We start from the raw sequence: 16,029 nt of genomic DNA, 5'->3' as shown, positions 1-16,029 counted from the left end.
AATAAAGAATGCAATGTAATACAGTTTGTAATTTCTAAGCACACACAGCTAACACATTACCTAAAAAAGAACATGCACAGAAATACCATCTCATAAGTAGTCAGGGAAACATTTGGTTACACATAGAATCAAACAATGGTCATATTTTTCAACAACTATTTATTTATTTATATATATATAAAAAAACATCATGACGTTATTTCTGTGGCAATTGTTGACCTGTAAAAAACAAGGATAATGTTATGGATACATAGATGTATGCAATTTCTATAGTCAATATTGTGAGAAGAATAAATGAGGCCATACCATCTCCTTATGTGCTGGTGTTGGAGTAACTCCCGGGTTGTTGGGTCAGAGACATTTTACAGCAAACCCAGTTGTCTGAGGATCTCACTTTTGCACGGCGTGCAGCAACAATCATTGTCTGGAGCTCTAGAATATATGAATTGTCCTTCTCAACCTTCACTGTATACATCCTGCAGCACCTGGACTTTTTATTGAATACTTTCCGGTATCTGAAATAGGGACAAAATAATGCTAAAAAAGTAAATCGCAGAAAAGCAATGAAGATACATAGTTTACAAAATGTGTACATACTGAATGCAATTATACATCCATCAGTATTCCTCTTTGCAGATCTGTGTACACGGTGAGGGCTGAGAGTGGCATTCTTGTATCCATGATGGGCAGGTCATAAGTGAATCTTTTGCGGGCGTACATAAGATGACTGTGCAATGTCTCCAGGCATGCTGTTTAAAAATAATGCATACTTTGAAGCTTCTATAATTTACATTTAAAAAGAAATTGCAAATACAATACCTAAACTTCACATACTTTGGTACTTCTTTGAACCAACGTTCTTTCAGAATGACCTCACGCTTTTGAACCTTTCACTGTCCACTCGTTCACTTTCCAGTGCGTTACGTTTGTTCCACTGTAGTACTGTGAAACATCCCTTTTGCTGGCCTGCCTACACAGAACAGAGACAAAAATCAAATACATGTACAGTATAATGCACAATAAGCATCTTTTACAAAGCTCACCATTTTACTTACTGCATGGAACTTTTTACCAAAGTTCTTAGTCCCAGCCGCATCATGTGTGCTCCACACCACTGTCTTTGTATATGCCATTTCCTGTGTCAGGATTATAAATTTAAAATAAAAATTATAATTGCTTTTGATGTGTCCAATTATAAGTTTCATAACCAAAAAACGATGACACTGAAAAGAGCAGAAATGTGTGAGTGGGCATCAGTACTCACTTCTGTAATGTTGACCTCTGCCTCCTGCTCACGTATGTGCTGAAGGTCATTCAGGTCTGTTTTCCTTCTCAGAGAGGCCCCTGAACACAGTGTGTAAAATGAGTATTATGTACAAAGGTTTCCATGTTCTGTTGCATGTCTATATCTGCATGTATTTATGTGGAACAGGACTGGATTGGTTTAAACACAAGCTCAAATCCTCACAGTGTGGCTGTTCTCCTCCTCAGGAATACCAAGTGATGGTAAACTAAACAAAAAACAAAAACATTATTTTCATTTCATTGTCAAAGATCAGTGTGACAACTTTACAGACACCAAACATGTTTTACTTACTCTCCGGTTCTTGAAGTAGAAGCTTCCTCTCGCTCCAAGATGTTCACTCCCTCTTCAAAATCATTATCTCTACAAATACAGGATAATGGCAGTTTATGAATTATTTCCTAAACTGACACTCAACCCATGATGGTTGTTTTGTGGTGTTTGGGTGTCTGTTTTTCCATAGCATCAGCAAGGATTACCTATCTTTAGTAAGTAATGCACACCATTTGATTAGACTATTATCCTCAACCCACAGTTCACACGTCTATACTTTGTTTCTGTGGTGATTTTTTTTTATTTCAATGCACATTTTTGTCTGCCCTTTACACACACTGTCGTGTTGTGTGATAATCTCATTCACCCCAAAAAATTCTTACCTCTCAGAGAAGTCCCGGTCTTGATAGTGCTGACACAGCAATATGAGCAGGAAAGAGTGGTTGTTTTTTTTATATTTTGGAGTAGATATTGGAACTCCTGATCCGGTTTGGTAACTGGAAACATAAAGTTATGTATATTTACACAAAATGTAGCAACGACATAGTGCAAGTCTAATACAATTCTTACAGAGTAAGCTATATTTTTAATCACATTTTCTTCAATAACGCACGTAGCCCACTGGCCCTCATTTATTTATCATACAATAAAGTTCAGATGCTAGCACTATATTTAGGTTTTGACATTACATATACTGCGTGTCTGCACGTCTGCAAATCTCAATGCTACATTTGATGTAACGCCAGTTTGCACAGAAATATACATAGTCAGTTCACGTGCATGTAAAGTAGTGAAAACATCCGCGGTGACCAGTGTCAGTGTTTACAGTAGGCTAACCTATAGCTTTATAACGCCATGCAAACAGGTCATAGTTAGCTAGCGTATTAGCGCTTAGCATATGCAAAAACCCTAATCATGACGGACTAAATTCAACTAATTATCGTCATGAAAACTTCAAAATGTCATGCATTTACCTGTAGAAACTGCCATCTCTCTTCCTCCGTGCTGCAGCTGGGCTCACGTAGCTCCGTCCATCTGTTGAACAACTCTCCGATATAAATTCCACATCTGCCTTGCCCTCGTTTTCCTGCTAGTTTAGAAGATGGACTTTTGAACTGTTTACATGTCTAAAGAGAAGGAGCAGGCAGTCGTAGCTTCTGGCTCTTGTTGTCCAGAGCGGCGCTCGGGCGTAATGGCGGATCCAGGTACGAGAAACACTCTCTGCGCGTGCTCAGTTCTCGGGCGCGAGCCTGCAGCGCGCATGAAGTGTCAATCATCGTCTTGCTCGCATTTTATTGGTCTACGCGATCGGCGAACGGGCTCTTGAGTAGTTGCTGAGATCAGGGAAGGAGGGACTTAAAAAATATATAATAATATATATTTGTACTCACTATATATCAAAGTTTAAGGCCAGGAGGTCAATTTTGTGCATTTCTTAAAAAATGTAAAACATTTAGACTTCCAGACTATCACTTTAAAGGTGCACTCATCGACCACCTCTTTCAAAAGAAAAAGAAAAAATCATAAAATGCATCAGTTTCTTTCTGTCTCTCCTCTTTTTAATCTTACTTAACACAGCTGCAAAATATTTTGTTTAAACATGTAAACATGCAGATCAAGTACCTTGCGTGTAACTCGAGACGTGCGTGCGCTTTATAGGGTCCCAGACAGTCTGTCTTCATGAGAAGCTGCCAGTTTATGAGAAGACGAAAGCGAAACTGTCGTGGACTTTCTGCCTGGCAACAGCTGAGGCGCACTCCTATTGGCTGATTTTATTGATTGGTTCGTCGCAGCCCTGCATGTATGATCTTTTACAAGTGTATCTAAGTATGTTATGCTAGCATTTTCTCCAGTTTGCCGTTATCCACATCTAAAAGGTGAAGAAAAAAAAGAAAAAGAAAAAAAAGTATAATAATAGCGTCGAAAACAAGGATGAAAACGCAAAAATCGACAAACGTGACGAAAACACGACACAAAAGTGACAAAAAAGTGACAAAAAGAGTGATATAAAGCGTAGCGAAAATGCGGCAAAGGCGACAAAAGAGCAACAAATACGTGCTGGAAAAGCAATAAAAAAAGTGTCAAAAACATAGCGAAAACACGAAAAAAAAAGCAAGAAAAATGGCCAAAAATGTGACAAAAACGTGAAAAAAAACTTATGATCACTTTTGTAAGTCTTTGATTTTGATTTTGATTTGGGTAAAGGCCGAACTGGGCCTCGGCTCGGACCAGATGGGGGGTAAGAGGTTAGAAAAAAAAAGAAAATAAATAACAACTGAGAAAGCTATAGACACTTTTAAAATGTCAGGAAACTTACATGGTTCGGAATCCGATGCTGACATTTTAAAACAGTTTCATGCAAGCAAAAAATTCCAACATCTATAGTTGGGACTTTCAAACCTACTTCTTAAAGGTCAAGTAAAAGCTGAACTAGTGGACATTTATGTACAAATAAAACCAAAACTAAAATAATTCCCCCCCCCCCCCAAAACAGGTGAATTCAGCAAAACATGGACACAGGGCAGTTTTCTATTACATGTCTTCCCTTGTGGCACCGTGTTGTATGTTCTTCTGACTCTTGCATCTCGCACACCCTTCTATCGGCAGACAGTGGGGTTATGAGTGAACGATGTTTAGCAATGATATGCGGTTCTGTGCATACCCTCCTTAACGCATATTCTTATCTGTTCCACTAAACACAGTCATTAGTCTCCCCCCCCCACACACACACACACACTTACTACCCCCACGCAGAGAGAGAGTGTGTGCGCCCACTCACCGCAGATCTGTGGCTGGCCCCCGTTTCACTCACTTTCATGACGTCACACGACAACCTTGCACCCCTTATCAGGTGTCAGACAGCCATCTTTAAACACTTCCTTGAAAAAAAGTTGTTGTACAGAAAAATATAGCTCAGTCATTTGGTGCACAATGAGAAAATGTGTCGATGCGTGTGTTGTTTCCAAGACAATCACACCCGTCTCCTGCAGAAGTTAAAGCTGCATTATGCAACTTTTTGTGTGGAAAAGTTGACATTAGTGTGTATTTGACCTTTATAAGGGCCGCGTGGCTGTACGGGTGGTGCCTTTACAGTGGCCTCTTGGACTCTCCATGGATCAGTAGTTTTTAGGGTTTTTAGGTATACTGTACGTAACCACGGTGATGTACCGACCAGAAACGCTAAAAAACATTTGATCCCGGAGCGTCACACAGTCCACCGGGTTGGAAAGTAAAGACAGCGTGCATACATCCAAGATTAAAAAAAAAAAACACACTAATATCAACTTTTTTCATGTGTAAAAAAAGTTACAAAATGCACCTTTAAAGTTACACTGTACACAAAAAAGACACACAAAAAAACGTGGCTGCTTTACTTTGACCACGTGTAGCCAGACATGACATTGAATTACAATTGACCTCTTTCCAAGTATCTTTTAAAAATGATAACACTTATGTTTTGAGTTTTACGACAGTTGACCTGGAATATTCTGCAGTGTGGCTTTAAGACATAATGTTGAGTAGATTTGACCATTCAATTGACTGTTATAAGGACATTGCTGTAGAAATAACACTGCACTTCTATGCTATAAGTCTGGGTGAGGCGGTTGCAGCAGCCAGGCCTTGGATTAAGATAATGGTCACCGATTCATTTGAACTCTTATTGTAATTCGGATTGATTGAAGCATTAGCGGCTAAATGCTAATACTTTAGAGCTGCAACATGGCTAATGGTTTTCTCTAAGAGACCTTTTGATGATAAAAAGGAAGCAGCTAAATGCCAAAGAAATTTGTTGAAAAATTTTCCAACTATTCCTGAGATCATTTCCAGTTTCAATCTGAGTTAAACAAAATACTGATATGAAAGTCTTGATGATTTGCTATAACCACCATTAGCTGCTAAGACAACAGTGACGCCTTGGTTGCTGTAAAAAACAACACAAAACATACGCCAACCTACAGTACATCTCTATTTGGGTAAAACTTTAACTCCATAAAACCAGCAAAACAGGGAAGCGCAACTCGTCAGCACTTATCAAGAATTTCTGAGGAAGATGACTTCGAATTTAACAGAAACTGACCAGATGTGTATCATAGGGTGTAATTTCTCTTTTATTATGACAAAGCTTTTGTTTGGGTCACTGGCCGGGAACAGTAATGGTGACTGGTGAGAGGAGAGGACAGGCAAATCTTTGTTTTCAATGGACTTAAGGGGAATTAGTCACTGTCCGCTGGTCCTCACTGCAACGTGGGCAGGAAGCTTTGGAATAAACACGATTTCAAAACCAGATCAGGGTTTTGAAACTAGCGTTTTTGATCACCATTGGTATAGGTTTTGTGATGCTGTGAGAACATAGGAAATCACCTGTAGTGTACTGACACAAAGTGAAAGTGTGCAAATAGGAATAGGTCAGTCAGTGTCCAAAAAAATGGTCCAGGAATTTCTACACTGACAGATTACTTCCTTTTAAAGCAAAGAACTGGAGACAGTACAAGACAAACGGTAAATTGTGTAACATCCGTACTGCTCATGTTTGTTACAACAGAGTTCTACGTATAAAAAACAGATCATTGTTTTAAAGCTTAAGTGCAGCATTATAATAATCACTAGGATTTACAAACTGACACATAATAAAACCAAAGGAAATGCTCTAAAAATAACAGTCTTTAAGTCATTTTACAAATACAAATACAGTGGCATAAAAATAACTCATTGTTGTTTTTGTTATTATACACAAGTTTACTGGAGAGCAAAACATACTCAGCATGTCTATTATGCTTTGTGATATTTTATTTTTATCTGTTTAACTTTTTAAAAAACCTTTATTTAAGAATATCCAGCCGATGTTTTAGAGTCTCTTTAACAGGGGAGCTTTAGAGGAAACCCTATTGTTCATGTTTTTAGTGGTAGGTGAAACTGATGCGCCCAGAGGAAACCTGCAGACAAGCCGTCAGGTCACCACACATGTACAGTGGGAGGAAAAAGTAAGTACACTGTATGGAATTTCTCACACTTCTGCCTAAATTGGTCACTAAATGTGGTCTGATCTTTACTAAAATCATAAGAATGATTAAACTGTGTCTGCTTAAACTAATACCACCCAAACATTTACATTTAATCATCTTTACATTTGATCAAAACATGTAAACATTCACAGGACACCGCCTGAATCTCACTGAACTGCAGCAGTTTTGTAAAGAGGAATGGTCCAAGATTCTTCCTGATCGTTGTGAGCGTCTAATCTGCAACTACAGAAAAGTAGTTATTGCTGCAAAAGAAAGATCAGCAGCTGTAGGAGCCACACAGTACCACAGCCATCGTGTCACATGGCTGGTTGCTGGGCAACGCTTGGGGGGAGGGAACCTGGGTAGCCGTATTTTTCGTTGACCGTTTTGTTAGTTTGTGACTACTCATTCTGAACCGTGTACACGATTCTATCTAACTAGTAATCCATCGAAACCACAAAGCCGCTGTTTTAACGTCACATCAGCAAAGGCAAGACGCGATTCATACGTGCCTCGTACAACAAACGCAGCGCGTCATCTAAGGTACAGGACCCTTTCTATATTAGCGACATAGGCTTAGAGACGCTACAGCAGCTATTTAACATAAGGGATCACTCACTTCTTCCACATAGTTGTGAATGTCTCAGGTTTTTCTGCAAAATATCTTAATAAACTTATGAATTAATTTTTCCATTGTCCAGACCTTGAGGCAACCATGATTCTCCCTGCACAATACTTCACAACAGCATGGAATAAGTAAGTGATCCCTTGTATTAAAGAGCTGCTGACTCTTCTTTTGCAGCAATAAGTTGCTTAGATTAGACGCTCACAACGATCAGGAAGAATCTTGGACCATTCCTCTTTCCAAAACTGCTGCAGTTCAGCGAGATTCAGGCGGTGTACTTACTTATTCCACGCTCTCCTGTGTATATTTACATGTTATTGCCAATAAAAATATGATCAAATGTTAATGGGTGGTATTAGTTTAAGCAGACACTGTTCACTCATTCCTGTGATTTGGATGAAGATCAGTCCACATTTTATGACCGATTTAGGCAGAAATGTGAGAAACTCCAGACAGTGTTATTACTTTTTCCTTCCACTGTATATATATTATATATATAATACTCTGTGAAAAAACACTCTTTCAAGGTCCTCTGTCATAATGTGGTTACGAATGATTAAAATGTAGTAGCCTGCAGTCATTTTACCAAGGAATGTGTGTAAGCAGTCATATAGTCAGAGAATTTCACACCTCCTCTGTTGCCTTTTGAGGGTAACTTCCCTGTGTGCTATTTATAGAGTAAGCTTTAGTTATGAGCTCATTCCAAAAAGTGCAGATACACATATACGTACGTTTGGTTTAATTTGCGCTGCAGTATCAGTACAACTGTAAAGGGAGCGGTGATTCTTTGGAAGTGGGATGTCATCTCTTCATGTTGTTCATGCAATTCCAAGCAAAGCGTTACACAATAAGCGTTCTAGGAATATCTGTGAATGGTGAGAATGGTGGCTTTCAGTGTAGTTTAAGTGTTTGGGCGGGTTTTCCTCTATCAACTTAAAACATGGATCTCAACTCCCAACTCAAGTTCCCATCTCCAGATATTTTACTAGCCAAAGATCTCCTATCCAAGTACCGACCATGGCCCTTCCCTCTTAGCTTCTGAGGTCTGACGGGATCGGGCAGAGTGAAGGCGGTATGGCCGAGATGGATTCTTGGCTGCTGCAAATTTGTCCCCAACTGCAACCCAGAAATGATCCCAAGTGATGACATGCAGAGGACAAATTTCACAATGAGTAAATTTAGTTTTCATATTTATTTGAAGGACAATGTGCTGTTGCATTAAAAACATGGCTGCACCAATGAAGGAACATCAAGACGCATGAAATAATTTGTAATTATTTTCTTTTAAATCGTTTTGATAAACCTATGAAATTTGCACCAGGGAGGTTGGGGTCAGAGCCGCTGCTAGCCATTTTGGTGCCCTAAAGTGTTGGTGCAGATTATATTATGTAAACATTGCCCCCCAGAAGTTAAGTTTCTCTGCTCCGCCCCTGCAGGCAAGCTGACCCCTCTCTTATACTTCTGTCCTAAAGTGATATTTTCATAATATTTGTATAAGTCAGTTGTGCCTCTCTCCTCCTCTCTCCTCTCAAAACAAGTGTTTTGCACACGGATTCTTGAAGAGCACCTGACTACAGTACATTCCGAACCCACAGCAGCGCTCACCCGCCCCTTATCTGTACTCTCTTCTTTCACACGTGGCTCACCGCTTTGATAACCGGCTCAGACGCTACAGTCAGGGCATCTGAACTTACTGTGCTGATGATAGTTTTATGTTTTGCCTGTTGAGTGAACGAGGAGGCCGCGTTGGCTGTTCTTTACTCCATGTCATTCTCAGTGAATATGAGGATTTTTGTTTTTTATCAATAGGCCTATACGAATAAAACAGCCATTAAATCACAATGACCTAAATAGGCTGCCCTCGGGGCACTCGCCTGCTGCACAGTGCATGCATATCTTATAGCAAGTGGCAATCTGGTTGGGGCAGGTTGTCACATTCACAACGAGGGTGTGTGACACTATGTAAATGTTATTTGCATAGAGCGTATCAATATGCAAATAACAGTTGTATATTTATAAGGTTATATTTTCTTAAAAATATAAAATATAATATAAAATAAATCACTGGTAAACTTTAAGCAGATAAACAATGCATTAATAAATGAATGCCTCCAATACCTTCGTTTGCAAATTAAAAAAAACTAAAAGGATGTTTCTTCTGCTTATGGCGAGTGCAAAATTCAATTCAATAATTTATGCAGCATAGAAAAAAACATAAAGGCATCCATAGTTAAACGAGCTCATCAGTCATCAGGCCTTTGAAATCACTAAACTCCACCGGCTCAAATATGACAGTATATCCCCCTCTAGTGTTGATATTGAGGTGGGTGTAACTGCAAGTTAAAGAACTACAGTACCATTGAACACTAGAGGGAGCTGCTGCTACATAAGCCAATCACTATCAGTCAAGCAGTGGAGAAACTGCAATCAAGAAGAAGGCAGTTTTTTAGTCTAGGCCCACATCTTTTTGCACTTTGATTGAGGCCACGGGGTCAAAGAGTGTTACAGGTTAGTCTGAAAACTACAAATATCAAAGAAGTAAGAAATAAGATTAAGTTTGAAGACAGATTTGAAGCTGACACAAAGGGTTCCCAAATGTATGGCACCAAACGTTCATCCTAATGTACCGAATGAGGAAACACATCGGTTACATGGCCTTTAAGTATATCCAGGGATAAATAACAGTTCAAAACAAATATGGGCCTTGGTTGCAAAGAATAAAATAAAGAATCAGAATCAGCTGAAATGATGATAAAACAAAGTTAAATAGTTGCCATTCTTTCCCGTGAGAAAGCGCTATCCTTTCCTGAACATACCCCACACCTGCCTCACTATCACCGTGTTGTCCCGTGTGTTGACTGTGGGAACGTTCCCCGCAGCATCAGCAGCTCGTCCCATGCACGGCCCTGGCCTGGCAGTATAGTAGGCAGTTAGCAGTTTCCTCTCTAACAGGTAAAAAAAAAAAAAACAGTGTCTGGCACGGCTCCATGCGCTTCAGAGGAGTGCTGCTGTTTACACTGTCCCGTGAGTGCGGCCGTGGGAGGCGCAAAAACAGAACAAAAACGTCTGGAGGGAAGCTACTACCGCGCTGTGTTCATGTGCCGTTTTGAAAGTGGCAACAAAGGAAGAAAACGTGTAGACGAACAAAGTAATGCTTCTTTATTGTCATTATTTTACTACAGTGCTGCACATTGTCCAGCTTCGTATCCACAGAGCGTAAGACGGTTTCTAAAGTAGGGGAGACCGGGGCTATTTGTCACATTTTTCTAGAGTTCACTGCTCATTAACAGAAAATCCCAAAAGAGTCAGACCTGCATTAAATGAAAGCTTGAACCCTTGACTTGAAGTAGACCTCATTCTATTTTCTCTACCATATTGCAGTAAATAGTTATTAACCCATCCATCCATTTTCTTCCGCTTTATCCGGGGCCGGGTCGCGGGGGCAGCAGTCTCAGCAGAGATGCCCAAACTTCCCGGTCCACACACACCTCCTCCAGCTGTTCTGGGGGGACCCCGAGGCGACACCAGGCCAGCTCGGAGACATAGTCCTACCAGCGTGTCCTGGGTCTTCCACGAGGCCTTGTCCCACTAGGACATGCCTGGAACACCTCCCGTGGGAGGCGACCAGGAGGCATCCGGAACAGATGCCCTAGCCACCTCAGCTGGCTCCTTTCGACGTGAAGGAGCAGCGACTCTACTCCGAGCTCCTCCCGGGTAGCTGAGCTCCTCACCCGATCTCGAAGGGTGCGCCCAGCCACCCTGCGAAGGAAACTCATTTTGGCCGCTTGTATTCGCGATCTTGTCCTTTCGGTCATGACCCAAATCTCATGACCATAGGTGAGGGTGGGAACGTAGATCGATCGGTAAATCGAGAGCTTTGCCCCGACTCAGCTCCCTCTTCACCACGACAGACCGATACAGCGACCGCATCACTGCTGAAGCCGCACCGATCCGTCTATCGATCTCACGCTCCATCCGTCCCTCACTCGTGAACAAGACCCCGAGATACTTGAACTCCTCCACTTGAGGTAAGGACTCCCCACCGACCTGTAGAGGGGAAGCCACCTTTTTCCGGTGGAGAACCGGTTATTATAGTTATTAACCGTCAAAAAAAAAAAAAAAAACGACTGTGACAATGTGCCCCGCACATGGGGCACATTGTCAGTTGTCACAAGGCGTGGGGTTGGTTGTCACTGTTGTTTTTAATGAGTTTTTTTATGTTAACTTGAGGCTTGATAAACCTTTTTGCTTTTTGAGATAAAAGGACAAAATACATTTTCAAGCAGTCGCAATGCAATGCCAGATGTGTTCATTACACTCATTTGATCAAACTGTTGTGTACACATTTTTTGTTTTACAAATTCATAAAATAAAACATGTTTGTATAAATTGATAATAGAAACATACTAGACACAAAAGAAAAACATAAAGTCCCACCATTTATTCCCCATGTGTCAAAGGTTTTCAAGGTGTCCACTTTACTGTAAGCTAGCTAGCAAACGGCTTTAGCAAGCTAGCTCTAAAAGGGCTCAAACCAAAGCTAATGTCTCTGTCTTTCAGATCAGTACTGATATTAAAGTTTGGGAGAAAGCATAAAAAACATGTGTCCTGTCCTCGTGTATTCAGTCCAAATTATTTTATTATTATGTTATTGAAAAGGAAGTAGGAAGTAGTTTTGCTGTCTCTAAAGCTAAACCTGTGCTCCCCAGTCCACAAGATGTGATGAAAATACACATAAATATCCCCAAAATATGCGCAAAAACAAGAGGGAGGAAAAGGAAACATTTTTGAAAGAGAGAAGCCATGATAACTAAGGTGTATGTGTGTGTCTACAATGCATCCCTTGGACTGAAGATGTTACAAAATGTAGTTACACAAAATGGGAGAGCGCAATGCTGAAGTGATTCAAATTGGAAGTAATGATGATTATAGATGATAATGATAATAGAAATACGTTTGATCGTATGTGGACAGTAAACTCTTCAATATTCATTAGCCTGCTCAATGCATTTGTCCTATAGCCGTTAGCATTAGCCACCAAATATCGCAAATGATGAAAGCCATCAACCACATTTGGGTGAGGTCAAAGCCTAGCAAGATATTATTCAGTGTACAGACATTTTTACTTTAGATAAGAATTAGTGTATAAGAATTAGCGTATAAGAATTAGCGTATAAGAATTAGCGTATAAGAATTAGAATATAAGAACTAGCGTATAAGAACTAGCGTATAAGAACTAGCGTATAAGAACTAGCGTATAAGAACTAGCGTATAAGAACTAGCGTATAAGAACTAGCGTATAAGAATTAGCGGCCTCTGAGCTAAATGCTGAATCGTATTCCATTAAGAGTATGCTTTCTGTGAGGGCAGATACACCCAGTGGCAGAGGTTACATTAACCGAAAATCATTAACGGAATATAATCAGGCCGCAATGAGAGACCAGACGCAGCGCATCAGCTTCACTGTTTACACCGCATGGTTTCGCTTTCCGCTAAGCAACTGAACAGCGAATAGATGGATCTGACATTGGAGCTGAGAGCACATGGTTTTGGATAAACACGAAGGACCGAAAGAGGAGAGAGAGGGAGCTGGGAAGAGGCACGTGGTGTGTGGAGGAAGGAGCAGAGCGGGCGGGCAGGAGGAGCAAATAAAAATGTACGATGCGAAATATAAATATCGACCCGTTCGCCCATGTTAAAATTGAGAAAATGCAAATAATAAGCTTTACATTTGTTTTAGTGTAAAATGAGCCTTAATATTGATGAGCTGATGACGCTATAATTAGACGTCCTTGTATGAGACTTTTAGACGAGTTTATTAACATTTGTTGCAAAATTCGTGTTCTATAATTCTTCTCAGATCATGTTTAGTTTAGGTCAATTTATCCTGCAATCACACATTTTTACATAAACATAATCAATATGCGGCCTATATAGGAAATATAAATGTCTTTAAAGCAGTACTAAGTGCCTCTTGCCCCAAGAGGCCATAAGCGCAACTGCAGGTGTTGCAGTATTTTTTTACTTATTAGTTGTCCGTGAGCGTAAATACTACCCTGAGAGAAAAGGCGAAAGGATAGGGATATTGTACATCAAATTACACAATGGAAATATATTTTTTTCACTGAAACTTGGCTGTTAGTAATGTTTCAAGTGGCGCTAGCCCGCAGTTAGCTTTGCCACCATTAATTTTAATCTGAACTGAATGTTCAACTCAAACAGGTCCGGGAAACCGTTGGCACATTTGTAAGAACAGGCTCAGCTAGCTAACAGCGTTTCTGTGGTCTCTATGGGGAAAAAACATAGCAAACATGCTAATGTTCACAGAAAAGAGAGATTGACAACAAGCAGGATAAGAAACAAACATGGTGACGGTGTCCAGAGACGTATAGGAGTGTTGGTTGGCGTTTTGAGTGCAGAGGAGGGAGATGGATTGACAACGCAGGATTACTGAATCATGCGCAAATGAGACAAAACACCACACTAGGTATGTTTTTGATGAGGATACAACGCGATAGCTTTTCTACTTGGGCTCCTTTAAGGTGCAACGAGTTCCCCCAGGCAAACACATGAAGAAGAAAGAGAACAGAATTACATGCAGAATATTGACTTTGAAGGCTAAACCAGACTAACCACAATTGACTCGTGACTGTCTCATGACATAAGATGACATATGTCATTAACATAAATATACAGCTAAAAAAAAGTGCTGTTACCTAATATTTTGTGTATTATATACACATTTTAGCTATGACCTTTTATGGAGTTTGTGTGAAACTTTTATCGCTGAGTGCCGCTGGGTCAAAAGCATATTTTGAGCCAGGATTCTAGTCAGGAGTCAACATATCACTGGCGGATTAACCTTCTGTCTTTGCACGCTTTAGGTCAAGGATACCATGTACCCAGAGAACAGTGAAGGTGAGCTTTGAGTTGAAGATAACGGCTTGGAAAAGAAAATGACGTGGTGCCTAAACTGAAACACTACTGACAAGGAGCAACAGTATTACATGGTTTAAACCACCCAAAAAGTCGATTTTGCACGTTTCCTTTTGCAATGTGTACTTTCTTGTTAGATTTCTTCCTTACATTTGCATAGCTTTGAGCGGTGTGTATATATAAGGGCCTACTGACATTTTCCTTGACCTCGCTTGCACACCAATCATACTCGATCAATAAACGGTGCACATTCAGAATGCTATTTTCTCCTGGCATTAAATCGAACAGACTTTGCTTCAGTAATCTGTTGTTCTCGCACTTATTTACATTGAAGACCATTTTCGGAGCAGTTCGTGGAAGCCGAAGCAATCAATACCGTTTGTTTTGAAGACGGATCGAAACGGGAGTCAGATCATTGGTGACATTTTGTTTCATGGCTCACGCGCGTGGGTTTTGACACGGTTTCACCTGAGGCTATAGGGCTCAGACGCCGTGGATCAGAGAAATGGCGTTTGAGGAATGGAATAAAGATGACATCGAATGAGGGGAATCTTTTGGCAATCTATTGAGGCAGCAGGATGCAGTACAGAGGAACGGAGCGTTACCAAGGCTGTGAATGTACACCCACTAACCACTTTATTAAGCGCTCTTTGTACCTAATAAAGCGGCCTCTGGTGTCGCGTCTTTCTCATGTGTGCGCCATTCAGTCGAGATTTTCTCCTTGGGGATGAAAGGTGTTTTGTGCATGCATTCACATCAGAGTGAGCTTTTTGGGAATTTTTGATTTCTTTTCCCCTCCAAGTGATCATCTTTCCAACTTAAAAAAAAAAAAAAACAGTGCACAATCGTCCAGGTAGGTTCGTCTTGAGAAGGGTCCACCCTTTTGTTTATAATATTTATATCAGTGTAGGTCTAAGTAGGCCTGTCACGATAACAGAATTTGAAGTTGGATGTATTAACCCACACAAATATTGCAATAAATCATATTACTAACCTTTCATTGCCATAGAAACTCATTCTAAAGCTTAAAAATGACAGTAAAGCATTGTTTGAAAAGTATCCAACCATTAACATGGAGTATAATGAAATACAACCTACTTGGGATAAAACATTAAACATCACAATAGAAGAAATGTGACAGAAAATGCAAATAAATGTACAGACGATAAATATTGTCCCCAAAAAACAGGTCAATATAGTAATTATTGTGACAGCCCTAGGTCTTTGCTGTCCCATTTTACCAGTAAATAATTCAACACTATTGGTTTCTCGCTTGTCTATCCATCATTTTAATCAAAATACATGGTAAAACTTAATGTTTAAATGTATGCCTGTTGACAGAAAAGCAGTTCTTTGGGGTAAAAGTACTGGAATATACAATGACAAATAATGCAATGACTTGTTCATATGGCACTACTGCAACGTGGCACTGCATAAGGGTCCATATGCAACACCTAAGGATTTCATGAGAAATAAGCAATGGTAAAGTAACTTCTATACCAAGGGTTGCGTGACAAAGAGTGGTGTACAATTTCCTGTGAAGGTGAGATTGGAGGAAGTTAAGAAAGTGTCAGAAGAGACCTCAAACGGCAGAGTTAAAGGTTGAAGCACTTTGCAAAGCTTGCGTACCCATCCATCAATCTTCCTTTGCCTCTCGGCCAATAACCTCTGAATCTATTCATGCAAACACACTATCTCTCTCTCCCTTCCTTCCTTCTGCATATTGCAACCTTCTTCTTCCGCATGTCCACCTCGGCAGCAGAAACATCCACCAGCCTTCCCATCTGGTCCTCTTCACCACTTCCACCTCCACCAGTGTTGAGAGGTATTTGCTTTGATCGTATCCATCATGCTTTCCTTTTAACATGTGGCTGTACCTGCCGGGATCT

This window comes from Gobius niger, assembly GCF_951799975.1.
Source record: "Gobius niger genome assembly, chromosome: 10".
NCBI lineage: Eukaryota > Metazoa > Chordata > Actinopteri > Gobiiformes > Gobiidae > Gobius > Gobius niger.
Note: the sequence above shows the minus strand (reverse complement) of the source record.